General features: G+C 48.1%; 1 protein-coding gene across 1 annotated transcript in view; it reads right to left on the bottom strand.

Moving 5' to 3' along the window:
- XYLT1 (xylosyltransferase 1) overlaps positions 1-13665 on the bottom strand; it is a 342433-nt gene that overhangs the window by 178319 nt on the left and 150449 nt on the right. The window lies entirely within an intron of this gene.

Below are 13665 nucleotides of genomic sequence, written 5' to 3'. Positions count from 1 at the left end.
AGCAGACGAGCAAAGCTTCTGGGGCAGAAAGGAGCCTGGCCTTCATGGGCAGCAGAAAGGAGCAGGTGGGGCCATGATGTGGACACAGGGTGCAAGATGTGAAAGCAGACAGAGGCAGGGGTCCCATGGGGCTGGGCCTTACTGTCTACCCAGATCTCATTCTAAGGCCTTGGAAACACGCTAGAGGAGGTTGTGAAGCAGGAGAGTGTGCTGTGATCAGATTTCCTATTTCACAAAGTTCCCTCTGGCTGGTGTGTGTGGAGCGGCCCTTTCTCTCACCACCCACGGATGCAAGCAGAGAATGGGGGAGCAGGGACAGAGGTAGCCCTCACCAAGTCCACGATGATGAGAACACATTTCCTGGGCGCTGCTCTGGCCTCTCCCCAACTCCAGGATGTTGTTGGGGATGGCTGGGGATAGGTACAAGTAAAACCGGAAGTGATGGGAATTTATTTAACATTCTTCGGCTGCAAGCTTGGGTGACCATAATCACCCAGCACCCCAATGTGATCTCCTGCCAGTAAATGGGTCTAAATAGCAATTCTAGTGAGCCTCAAGTACCAAGGTAGAACTGATTAACTCGAAGCCCTCCAGAAGCCCTGGCTACCTGTCCTGGAGCGAGTGCATCTGACCTGCTCTCAGAAGGTCCCTGGGAGCATCCTTCTGGTGATTCAGTGGCAGAATTAATAACTTAGGTGTTTCCCCCCAGTTCTGGGGCTCTGATCCCTGGTGACCTTGGGCAGCCCCTGACCGACAATGGTCTCAGAGTAGGAGGTGCCCACCTGTTGGAATGTAGTGGGCACTGTGTGTTCATGCCCAGAACTAAGAGTCAGCATTCAAGTCTGGCTGCACTTTTCACCACTGCCTGGAAGGGCTGCTCTCTGCAGCTGCCTGGGCTGAGAATGCATTTCACCCACAAGTGAGCATTTGCAGGACTCCTGATTTCCGTCTCCTTTCTGTTTTACGGCTGTGCACGCACTAGACATGCTTCTCTCCCTCTGCACCTGCAGAACTCTGTTCTTACCTCCACACCGCACTGGGGTTACTGCTTAGCAAAGATGTGCGTGAGTGCTCAGTTACTGCAGTCCTGTCCAACTCTTTGCAACCCCATGGACTGTAGCCTGCCAGGCTCCTCGGTCCATAGTAGGCTCCAGGCAAGAATACTGGAGTGGGTTGTCAGGCCCTCCTCCAAGGGATCTTCCTGACCCAGGGATCGAACCTGCATCTCTTACATCTCCTGTACTGCCAGGTGGATTCTTTACCACTAAGCCACCTGGGCAGCCCAGCATGGGTATAACCTCCATCCAAACACATCCTTCTGAGGAGCAGAACTCACTCATGTTTGTAACTCCCAAGGGTCTAGCCCCAAACCTGATGTGTGTGTGTGCCCGCACACATGTACACTAGTTATGCCAAGAATAACACCAGCAGCAGCTGATGTGTGAAGCTGCAGTGTGCCTCTTCATGCACACTAGACACTTGACTTGCCCTAACAGTAAACCTGCAACTTCTTATTATTCCCATTTTATAGATAAAGAAACTGAGGCTTAAGACAGCTAAGAAACTTGCCTAAGATCAGACAGCTAGTATTTAGTAGGACTGGGGAAATGAGCCAGGCTCACTGAAGCCTGTAAATTGAGCCCCTTCAGCACCACCCTTACTTGAAAGGGTGCACAGAGAGTGGGTTATAAGTGGGTAGTAGTGGGTGGCACTGGCTAGATCACCAGGAAAGAGGATGGCAGGTGGAAAGACAGAGCTACTATTTCAAAGAATCTCTTCCTAGTCTTGGTGGAACAGTGGAAATGCACGTCAGCTTGCCAACATACAAGCCACTCACCCTCGATATCCACGGCTGCTTATTCATGGCAAATTCACTAGCTGAGACTGATTTGTCACCCACGTGGACCCTCAGTCATAACAGCATTAAAACTGGCTTATAAGGCTGATATGTATGCGTGTACTGAATCAGCACTTTAAATATATTAACTCATTTAATCCTCAGCATGACCCCATGGGAAGGTATTATTATTATTATCACCTCATTTTAAAAGATGAATAAACTGAGAATGTTTAAATAACTTGCCCAAGGTTGCACAGTTAGCAAGTGACAGAACAGAATTTGAACTCAGGTCATCTTTGAGCCACTAGGGGTAACCATTACTGATTGGGCCTTTCTACTATTCTAAGTATTTCACAACGATTTGATGTAAAAAACAAACTCATAATTCTGGTACTATGTCCATCTCTGTTCTATAGGGGAGGGAACTGAGATTCAGAGAGGTTGAACTCTTCCAGTGCTACCCAGACCAGGCCACTGCTCAAACTGCAGCTTTGTGCAAATTACGAACTGGACTTGTCTCTTACTCGGGGCAATTGGAGTGCTGAGTTTATGTGCACGCCTTGCTGACTAAAGTGCAATCTGAATTTTAGCTCCAACTTGCTCCCTTGTACAGTGTATATCCTGGACAACTGTACATAGAAACACTGACCCAGCAGATAAAAGGAAGACCTGAGTTCCAACCCAGGTCCAACTTGCATTTGACTTTTAACCACTATAGATGCTCCATCACCCACCTCAGACATCATACCCTTCTTTGCTAACCCAGGTCTAGATTCAATTCATCTAAGGCTGCTCAGAAAATGCTCAGTCCAGTACCCCTAAATGGGCAAAAGCTCAGTCAAGGTGTAGTGGTCGGGACAGGTCCTTCCAGAACAGACCCCTTTCACCCCCAAGGGCTGTGATCCTTCATCACAGCCTCAGAGAGACTCTGGGCTCACAGATGGCGAGCTTCCACTGTGAGACAACTGTTGAGAATCCTGGTAGCACCGTGGTGGCACTCTCTCCCCATCCCAATCAGGCAGCCAATCTGCACAGTGACCCTTCCTGATCGACACTGTCAGGCTGCAATTTAGCCATTCCCAGAACTCCACCATGCTCAAGGCTTCTGCAGCCAAAGGCACTTGCTGCTGGGGAGCACTCCCAGGGCCCTCGACTCCGAGCAGATGTCACTTTGCATTAAAGGCTCACTTGGCTGGGCTCTTGGCTAAATGTCCCTGAGAGAGAAGCCAAATGAGGAAGAGGGAGAGGGTAAGAGAGAGGAAAAAGAGGAATAAGAGGGGGAGGGGGATAAGGGGTGGGGAGAGAGACACCAGGCATCTGAAGAAGAAAAACAGACACCAACTCCAAGTCTGTCTGGAAGGGAGAGGCTCGTGGTAGACACAATAACAAGAGCTCATGTTTATCAACCAGAGTAACAAAGATGAAGACTGAATGAGACTTTAACAGGTGCTGAGCGCTATATTCAGAACACCTGTTCAATGGTGGTCCTGCGGTAGTTACCTGCCCTTCCCCAACATAAGCTGATGCTCTGCCCAAGCAGAGGGGCCACGAGATACACTGATCACAGCCACATTCCTCGGAGTACAACCTTAGGGGTGCAGCCTCACTTATGTCGCAGCTGGGATTTCTTGCCTGCCTCCTACATGCCAGTCATGGTCATGATTCTTTTGTTCCCACTGGGGCTTGTCTGATTAGGTGTAGAGTAGACCTCCTGAGCTGATGGCCCCAAGCCACGGTCTGCTGTGCCCCCACCCTGGGCAATGTGATTTTGCATCTCTTCTGTCACAGGTGGACTCAGCTTCCCCATATTTTGAATATAGGCTGCCTGGTAATGTGATGTGCTTTGGCCAAATGAATGTGGTGGAAGTGACCGCAATCCAGTTGTAAGTCTGACTTTAGGAAGCCCTGCATACTTCCACTCTCTCTCTTGGAACCCTGTAACTGCCCCGTGGACAGGCTCCTCTGCTGCGGGATGAGGGACCACGTGGAGCAGAGTCCACGTGTGGCTGCTGAGTCAGTCATAAAGCAGTCCATGGCCAGCCGATCCCCAGACCTGAGAGCCCCCCAAGATCAGAGGAGCCACAGCTGAGACCAGAAGAACCCCCCCACTGACCCAAAGACCTGGAAGCAACACTAACAACAAAAACACTGCTTTACACTACTGAGTTTGGATCACTTTGTTAAATCACCCCAATGGTATAATAAGTGTTATACAAGGAAACAGACTTGGAGACATGATGTTACTTTCTAAAGTCACACAGCTAATAAGTGAGTGAAGTGAAATGAAATAAAGTTGCTTGGTCGTGTCCGACTCTTTGTGACCCCATGGACCGTAACTTACCAGGCTCCTTTGTCCAAGGGATTTTCCAGGCAAGAGTACTGGAGTGGGTTGCCATTTCCTTCTCCAGGGGATCTTCCCGACCCAGGGACTGAACCCAGGTCTCCTGCATTGAAGGCAGACGCTTTACCGTCTGAGCCACCAGGGAAGACTTAATAAGTGAGGGAGCAGGGATTCTGCCCGATTGCCAGCATTTTCATCCATGATGATCTAAACAAGAAGTCAACAAACTATTTCTGTAAAGGGCCAATGAATAACTATTTTAGGCTTTGTAGGCCATAGAGCTTCCATGGCAACTGTTCAACTCTGCCATTGTAGAGCCAAAGCAATCACAATCTACATGTAAACAATTGGGCGTGACTGTGTTCCAATAGAACTTTATTTACAAAAACAAACAGAGGGCCAGATTTGGCCCATGAGCTGTAGATCACTTTCCTACACCATCATCACTGTTTGTACCAGCCTTTCTTCCCTTCCCTTTCTCTATAGTCTCACCTTTTTCTTTCTCTAGGATTTCTATGTAAAACCGCTCATTACATTCCGCCATTTTGATATTCCGCTCCACGGCATGTGACAACTAACTCTAAACTCAGTGGCTTTGTTTTCCCAGCATGTGTGTAACTCCACTCCCTAATTTTGCAAATCTCTGTCATTTCCAAAAATCAGTTTGACTGATATGTTTTCCTAATGTTAGGTTGATAGCTCCCTGCATTCCCCAGGTATGGGAACTTTAAAAAGTTATGATTATATTCTAAATCCAAAACCCAATATCATCACTGTGACAGTTGGGAATGCAAATTACTCCTGTTCAGAACATTTAAAGAAAAAGTTTCAGTTCTGTAGCTGTAGAAATTTGACTCACTCCAAAAAAAAAAAAAAAAAAGCCCCTCTCCCCCTCCTTGCAAAAAAATCCAGAGTGATACAGAAGTAATTCTGAGAGCTTTTTCATCACTCCACATACCGGTCTCTCGGGCAATCTCTCTCTAAGAAGCAGGCAAGGCACGTGATGATGACTTTTTGCAGAGAATGAAAATTGGGGTTGGAACAAATGAAACCCTGGTGATTTTCAGTTTTATGAATGTACATCTCATCCAGAAAATAAAATGTTAGAATAGATTTCAGTTTTTCCACTTCTTTCTTGCCCTTTTCACTTCTTACTTGCCCTACTTAGAATACAGAATCTTGTTGGCAATTAAACTGAACTCCGAGCTTGGCTTTTCCTCCACATTGGGGGAAAAAAAAAGTAGACTTGAGAGTTTAACAAAGGAGCTCATCCAATTTAGAAGCTGAGAGCCACGTCTTGAAAATTTCATCCAAGGTTAGTCAGGGTTAGTGTCAAACTTTCCATAATTTTTAACAACCTTCTAAGCAAAAATAAAGATGTCTATCTGGACTGACTTAAGTTTTAAAGTCTTAAAGCTAGGAAGGCAGAGGAAAACCCATCTCACTTTTCATTATGGTTAAATTCAATTTTCAAGAACAGCCGGCCTTAGTCCCAGGACCTGGCAATGAGTGAGCTGTTTCTGCAGCCACCATTACCACGTTGGCCAGGAGCGGAGAGGAAAGCGGGGCTTCACAGGACAGAGTCCTTGACTGTGTGGAGTTGTGCATGCACTGCATGTTCAGATTCCCCTTCTGTAATTGGAACACCCCAATTAGCCTGATCCACCTAATGAAGAGCCCAAATCTGGCCACAAGCATGCAGTTATCAATGGCTCCTCATGACATATGCTTGATCTCTGCGAGAAGCTGTGTTAACCTCTTCTAACATAATTATCTCCATTATACAGATGGAGAAATGAAGACCAATGCCCAAGGTCCCCTGCTAGCAAGTAACAGAGCTGAGATTCACGGCCAGCTTGTTTCAGTTCAGAGTCTTCTCTTAATCAAGAGGAAATAACTGACCTAGCGAATGGTCATATTTTGTGTGGGTGGTGACAATGTCCAGGTGTTTGTCAACACCTCTGGATCTGCCACTAAATCCCAGCCATCCTTGGGCCACCTGCCAACTGCCTTGTTTTAAAAAGGAGTTTCATTTGATGTATGGCATATAAGACATGGGACCTATGAGGTCAGCAGGTAGGGGTAATTGTTTCCCATTATAGAGATGCAGAAACTGAGGCCCAGGGAAGGGAAAAGGCCTGCCCATAGTCACCAGTCCATAGTGACACAGTCAAGAAAGGACCATACATCCTAGACTTCCCGCCCAGAGTCAGTAAAGGGGTGTGGATTTGGCTTGGGGTTGGGGGTTCGGTGCCCACCTTGTATAGCCTCTACGCATTCCAAGGCCAGGAATCCCGTGAGACCTCTGAGCTGTGCTTTCCTCAAGTTTTGAAGACCAAAATAAGCTTGTGAGTGCTCACATTTGGAGTATACTGCAAAGGGGTGCAGGGGACAAAACATGCTTAAATAGAAGGTGAATACACACAAAAGACACAGCCGCAAATTGTATTTTAACCTCAATAGCTATTTACCCCTGCTCTTTCATGGTACAAAAAGGCTTAAGCAAAACACACTGTTCCACTGACCAAAAATTACAGACAAAACACAGGAGGTAGGAGGAAGTAAGGAAGGGAATCAAGAAATAGGAAATTTAACTTGCCAACAGGAACTTGGTAAGCAACCAGAAAATTACCACAAGACCCGGACACTTGTGAGAGGTGTGAATTCTCTCTTTGAGCTTCCTAGCAGACACTGCAAAAAGGGAAACAAAGCTAGTTATTTGCTTCCATGTCAATGACGGGGTTCCTCATTTTTGCAAAAAAGGAAGACAGTCACCCATCATTTTTCAGTGCTATCGACTCTGATTGTGTTGTGTTTTCCATGTGTTAGTTTTGTCTTTACATCTGCTGAGCTGATTTGGAATGACCTGCTGCAGGGCTCTGCAGAAAAGCTTCTGAAATCAGATGAGTTGGCTGGTTTGCATGCCTGCATCCCTGGTACAGTCAAGTGTTTATTTACTGAGCATCACATGAGCAGACTGGAGATGAAGGAGAAGTCTAAAACCTCTTCGGGAGGAGACTGTGCCAGCAGAATACCAATCAGAAGCAAAGCAGAGAAATCGCTGACTTTAAAGTGGAAGTGAATGAGAAAACGCATGTCTGGGCTGATATCATCTCCACTGGGCCACACAAATTTTCTGAAACCCTTTTCTGTACAAAGCGAAGCAGCTGGGGATAATGTAACCCACTCCCCACTTCTCTTCATGCCCTATCCCGTCCCTCTGGGGAAAGGATCTAAGGCGAGTCCAACTGACATGAGCCCCAGGCACTCAGAGGGCCACGTGGGGCCCTGCGTGTGACAGGCAGGGCCCAGCCTCTGTCACTCACTGCTCCGCTGGCTCCATGCGATGGAGCTGTAAACTGAGTCGGGCTCCCGGACCACATGGGAGCATTCCCGGGCCAAGTTTCAGATCTGCAGCTGTGTGCAAAGGGGAGCAGAGAATGCATGTCTGCCCCCAAGCCCTTCGTGGCAGAGCAGCCCTTTTAGGAGAACGCTACCCTTGGACATGGGGAAGCAGATTCCCTGTCTGCTCTCTAGCTGATGTCTGGAGATCCTGGGAAACCAGGAGGGAGGAGAGGTGGGCAGGACAGGGATCTGCCATCCCGACTTGAACGCCTTCAGACAGCTCCAGAAACCTCTGTTTAATACCCAACAACTGCTCTTTAATCTCTCGTTCCCCAGACCTTCGAGCATCTCCCTAGTGTAACCACCACTTAGCGAAGCCACCGTGGTTCCCTTAGGAGAGTTGTACCAATTAAGTAATGTGACACTTGAGAGGTGGAAAGCTATGTATTTACTCCCAAACCAGAGGCCGGAGGGTTTTTACTTAAAGATTTTAAGTGCAAAAAGAATCTCTCTCTTAAGAGTTGACATTAGTGACCATTGTTTGCTATTCAGAAAGGCCATCATAAAGCAGCTGCAGGCAAGACACCCTGGAGACCTCAGCGTGGATGGGGGGAGACGGCAGGATGGGCCAGGATGGGGCCCTGGTCCCAGCACAGCTCTGACAGGAGGGGCTTGGGACCCTGGCTCCACCTCTTACTGCTCAAGCCCGGGGTGATCTTGAGCTGGTCACTTTATCTCTCTGCACCTCACTCTACTCATCTGCAATATAGGGACAAAGATAGCCACCAACTGATGGAGAAAATTAGCAGAAAGCAAACATTCCAGCCAATGTCATTAGGAGTCCCCAAAGGAGTCTTGTGGTTGGATGCAAGAGCCTCTACCAGGGTCAGGGTGGTCCCCGAGCATGGGTTCTTCTGCCTGACACAGCCTCTACACTTGCTTCTGTCCCATTCTTTATGGGTTGCTGACAAAGACAGGAGACAGAGGGGAGGTTTCTGGAAAGGGGAGGTGGCTGGGCTGGGCTAGCCTGGCTGGTGTCCCTGACAGCTGAAGGTGCCGGTCGGATGACAGGCACCTCAGAGGAGGCTGTTTCAAGACCATACTACGCTGGGGAGAAATGATGAGCTTGCTGGTCGACTTGACATGTCAGAAGACGTGTTACTGCTGGAAAGTACAAAATAAGCAGAGTGCGGGTAACTAAACACTATTTTTATTGCCTTTCTGACACTCTCAGGCCACAGACAAAAGCTGCTGCCTAAGGGAGGATGGCAGGGAAATGTTTATTCAGAGCGAGGGGCAGCCTGAATATCAATGAGGCCCACGGGAGGTTGGCTGTGGGGGCTTCCAGGGGACACGGCCTGGCCACGCCACAGTCACGTGGGGAGGCCTGGGGAAGGGGGCAGGGAGAAAAGCCCCAAACTCAGCCCTGTCTCCTGCTGCCCTGCGGGAAGGCCTTGAGTTCTGTCTGCCCAGCCCACGTTCCTTATTTCTGTGGCACGGAGGAACAAGATCCTCCAGCTCCAGGCAAGTCCAGTCTTCATGATGACAGTTCTGAGCTCCTTCAGGGCAGGACCCTGATCTACATGTTCACCCTTCTCTTCCTGGTGTCCACACAATGCCTGGTGCGGTATACAGCAGGCACAGAACTACGTCACAAAAGAAGGACTTATCCAAGGGCGTGGGAGGCATCCGTGAACAATGCAGACAAAACTCTTGCCTTCATGGAACTTTATTCGAGCATCAAGAGAAGAACAATAAATAATAACAATGATAGTAATACAAATAATGAGTGGGGGAGACAGCAGGAGAACAAGCGAGAGAGGAACTTCTTGGAAAGCTGGCTACAGTGACAGAGAGGTGGCCAGGATCTTCCCAAGTGAAAAAAGCAAAAATCAACAACAAAAGAACATGCTTAAAGGGGCATTAGGGAGCTGGGAGGGGGGCAACTTTTAAAAGACTGTTCAAGGCAGACTTTCAACGGAGAGGGTAGGATTTATGCAGAGGCTTAAAGGAGGTGAGTGAGCAGGCCATATGGATATTTAGGGGAAAAACATTTCAGGAAGATGGAGCTGCAGTGCAAGGGCCCTGAGGCGACAGCGTGCCTGATATGGCTCACCTTGCCAGTGAGGACCAACAAGGAGGCCAGTGTGGATGGAACAGAGGAGGTAAAAGAATGAAAAGTAGAAGACTCTCTCAGAGAAAGGGGATGTGGGTTAGAATCTAAAATGCCTTCAAGAACCCTGGTACTCAATGGGGGCAGTGTTACCCCTCAAGAGACATCCTGCATGTCTTGGAGATATCTTCAGTTGATACAGCTGGGGGTGGCAGGTCCTGGTATCTAGTGGGTAGAGGCCAGGGAAGTTGCTAACCTCCTACACTGCCCAGGAAAAACAAGTGAAAGTGCTAGTCATTCAGAAGTGTCCAACTCCACGATCCCACGGACTGTAGCCCACCAGGCTCCTCTGTCCGTGGGATTCTCCAAGCAAGAATACTGAAGTGGGTAGCCATTCCCTCCTCCAGGGGAATCTTCCCAACCCAGAGATCGAACTCTGGGTCTCCCGCATTGAAGGCAGATTCTTCACTGTCAAAACCACCAGGGAAGATACCCCGCCCCCCGCCCTGCACAGGACAGCCCAGCAGATACTATCCAGCCCAGGACGTCACCGAGTGCAAATTCAGATCATTGGAAGGACTTCGGATTTTGTCCTGAGTGACTTGAGAGTATTTGTTAAATGAATGGGCAACCCTACGCCTGCACCGATGATCGTAGGTCGGAAGGTGTTTCATCTCCTTTAGAACCCTTTCTCCTATAAATAGAGTCAGAATGAAAGAAAGGGGACCTTTCTTCCTGCCAAAAGCACACAGTGGAACTCCTGGCTAGGAAATGTCCTACTTTATGTGCAACCTAAAAGGAGGCCAGCTGTCTCTGGCCTGGTGACAACAGAAGGAACTTCTTGGAAAGCTGGCTGCAGTGACATGGAGGTGGCCAGGATCTTCCCAAGTGAAAAAAAGCAAAAATCAACAATAAAAAACACGCTTGCCAGGATCCGGGGGTGTGATGGGGGGGCCGGAGGAGAGCAGCTCAACATTTGCTTTTCTCCACGTGAAGACTGAGGGCAGGGGCCTCACTAGTGATTTCTTGAGAGTTTTCATCTCTGATCTTCAAATCCTGGCCAAACCACTTCCAGAAACTGACAGTTTTGCCTGGGTTTCACGTGAGTGATTAAAGCACGGGCCCCATTCCTGCCTCTGTGTTTGTGAATAATCAAAGGCTAATTAGCCACGGCCCCACGGGATGAGGAATTAGACGTGCAAGACATCTAAGAGGCTCTGAAAATAAAACTGTGTGGTGGATCTGACATGAATGTCAGAGGGGATCACTGGGGATGAGGTCAGCTAGGGCCAGGAGCCCAGAGTCAGGGGCCAAATGAGGGTGGATTTTTCCAGGGCTGGGCTGGCCCTTTAGCTCACACTAAAGACCAAGAAGGACAGATGAGTGGCTGAGGTCTGGCCTTCCTTGGTCAGCTCATGGGTCAATCACATCAAGGCAGTAAAAATCCAGAGGGGGCTTTGAGATGGGGAAGGGCAGAGGAAGGCTCTCCAGGCTGGAGTCAAACTACCAGGGTTCAAACCCTGGCTCCTTCACTTCCTGACTGTGTTAAATAGTTTAACCTCTTTGAGACTCAGTTTCCTCATCTGTGAAATGGAACCAAATAGCAATAACTGGGAATTACTCTTGGAAATCACTGTGACGGGAAAGGGAAGGAATGGAAGAGATGGAAGTCATATTTACTGATTCCAGGGTGCTGGACGCTGGACTATTACTAGACTTATTAGACTATTATTATTAGACTTTAGACTTATGATCTTGCTGAATTCTCATAACAACCCAATGTGGTACTGGGTGTCCCATTTTTAAAAATATTTATTTGGCTGTGCCAGGTCTTTTAAAAAATTTTAACTGAAGGATAATTATTTTACAACATTGTGGTGGTTTTTGCCATACATCAACATGAATTGGCCATAGGTATGCTGGTCTTAGTTGAGGCATGCGGGATCTTTTTAGTTGTGACATGCAAACTCTTAGCTGCAGCATGTGGGATCTAGTTCCTGACCAGGAATCAAACCTGGGCCCCCTGCATTGGGAGCTCAGAGTCTTAGTCACTGGACCGCCAGGGAAGTCCCGGGTGTCTCATTTTAATAAGAGAATGCTGCAATTTAGAGGGATGAAACCAGCTCTTAACCAGGGAGTGGAATCCTCTTTTCTCCATGCTCTGTTAGTGACACCACCATCTGGAGAGCACATGGAACTTCCCACGTGTGCTACCAGGCCAGGTCCTTGTACACACCCGAGAGCCAGCTATGAGCCTCACTGCTCTGTTTCACAGAGGAGGAAACAGAAGCATGCCCATCACTGCCACACTTGCCAAACATCTCCATCGGGAAAACAGAGCCCCCCAAGAAAAATTCAAACAAACACAAGATGTGTTTTGGGTCATGCGACAGCCTCCTAAGGAAGGATGGTGTCTTAGCTGGGGGTGAGGGAGGGGGCAAGGGTACATTGCATCCTGGTCAGTACCAAGAAGTTTGGGGCCCTCAGGTTCACTACAGACTAAGCCATTGCACATTGAGTCCGTGTGTTACTTAACCCTCACAGCAAGTCTGAAGGTAAGTGATCTCATTATTCCCATTTCATAGATGAGGCAGCTGAGGTTCAGGGAGGGAAAGGAATTTAAGCCATACAGCTGGTGAATGGAGATGTTAGAAGTTGAACCAGCTTGACTGACATGACCCTGGAGGCCCCTCAAAGTGTGAAGACAGGAGTCAATTGTCCTGAAAAAATTATTCTGTTAGCAACTGTCTGATCTGGGGAGTCAGCTTCCCCTGCTCTGACCTCAGTCTTCATCCTATAGGGTAGAGGCTTGACTGAATATCCCTCAGCTCTGACCCCGCTGTGATGCCCTTTGCAGACCTTAAAGTGGTGCTTCTCAAGGTAAATGCTGTAACTGACCTCAGGACCTTTGCACTTGCTGTTCTCAACACCTGGAAACAATCTGCCCCTAGATATCCTCATGGTTTACTCTTCAGGAAACTGCTCAGAAGACATCTCCAAGGACCTCCCCTCAGTCAAAAAGAGGTATTTCCTATCCCTCTTATTATGTTCCTTCCTGTGCCATTTATATCCTGGATGCTGTATATTTGCTTACTAGCTGTATCCTCCAACTAGAATGCAGGCTACTTTGTTGCTTGTGTTCTATAAACACTCCCTAGTACCTTACAGGAATCAGGTAAACATTTGTTGCCTGTGCACCTCATGTGCTCCAGACAGAGTGAGAAAGCATGGTTAACCCCACCACCACAGTGGAATCCAGCTACATGCAATTGTCAACCTGGCTGCCATGATTAATAAGCCCATGTGAGTTGGAGAAGACAGTAGATAGAGTGGGAATTGGGCTGCAGTAAAGCGACAGTCAGACTGCACAACCAAAACAGGCTAGAGGATTCTATTTGCACCAAATACTATTCATGTCTCTCCATCCTGCGAAGCAGCTCTTCCTCAAGGAACATACAGAACAAACCACTGCCAAACACCATTGGGTTTAATTACTCAGATGATTTTAACAGTGCAGTAGACTTTAATCACAGGTCACACTGCTGCGGAGAGAGGCTGAAGGCAACTTCCATGAGCTTTCAGTCCCCTTCCCATGGTTTTCTAACTTGAGTTCATGGTATCTAAGTTCGATTTAGTTTTGATTCAGCCATAGCAACTCTACTACTAAGATCTAGGAGAAGTGGTTGTAATTTGCCCCCTGCAGACACAGAAGCAGGACCATTCATGCTGGATCTCCCTGACTACCAAAGCACAGCCCCAGCCCTTATAAAGGCAGGCCAAGGGAAGTCTGCAGACAGAGATGCAGCTCTTAGAGAAAGCTTCAAAAGGACCAGCAGCACGGCAAGGATGTTGCTCTCCCCACAACCCGTGAGGCACCAAGACCCAGGAGAAGCCATGTGTCGCCTCCTTCCAAGCCCTCTTCAAAGCACGTATCCAGGCAGCAGGAATGAAAGCTGGCTGCCCAGGCTTTCTTTTAATGAGATGAGAGGTGAAGTTCAAAAATAACTGTGCAAAGCCTCGTAGGGA

This window comes from Dama dama, chromosome 10, assembly GCF_033118175.1.
Source record: "Dama dama isolate Ldn47 chromosome 10, ASM3311817v1, whole genome shotgun sequence".
NCBI classification, from domain to species: domain Eukaryota; kingdom Metazoa; phylum Chordata; class Mammalia; order Artiodactyla; family Cervidae; genus Dama; species Dama dama.
The sequence above is the reverse complement of the archived record's forward strand: the minus strand, read 5'-3'. Positions and strand labels throughout refer to the sequence as shown.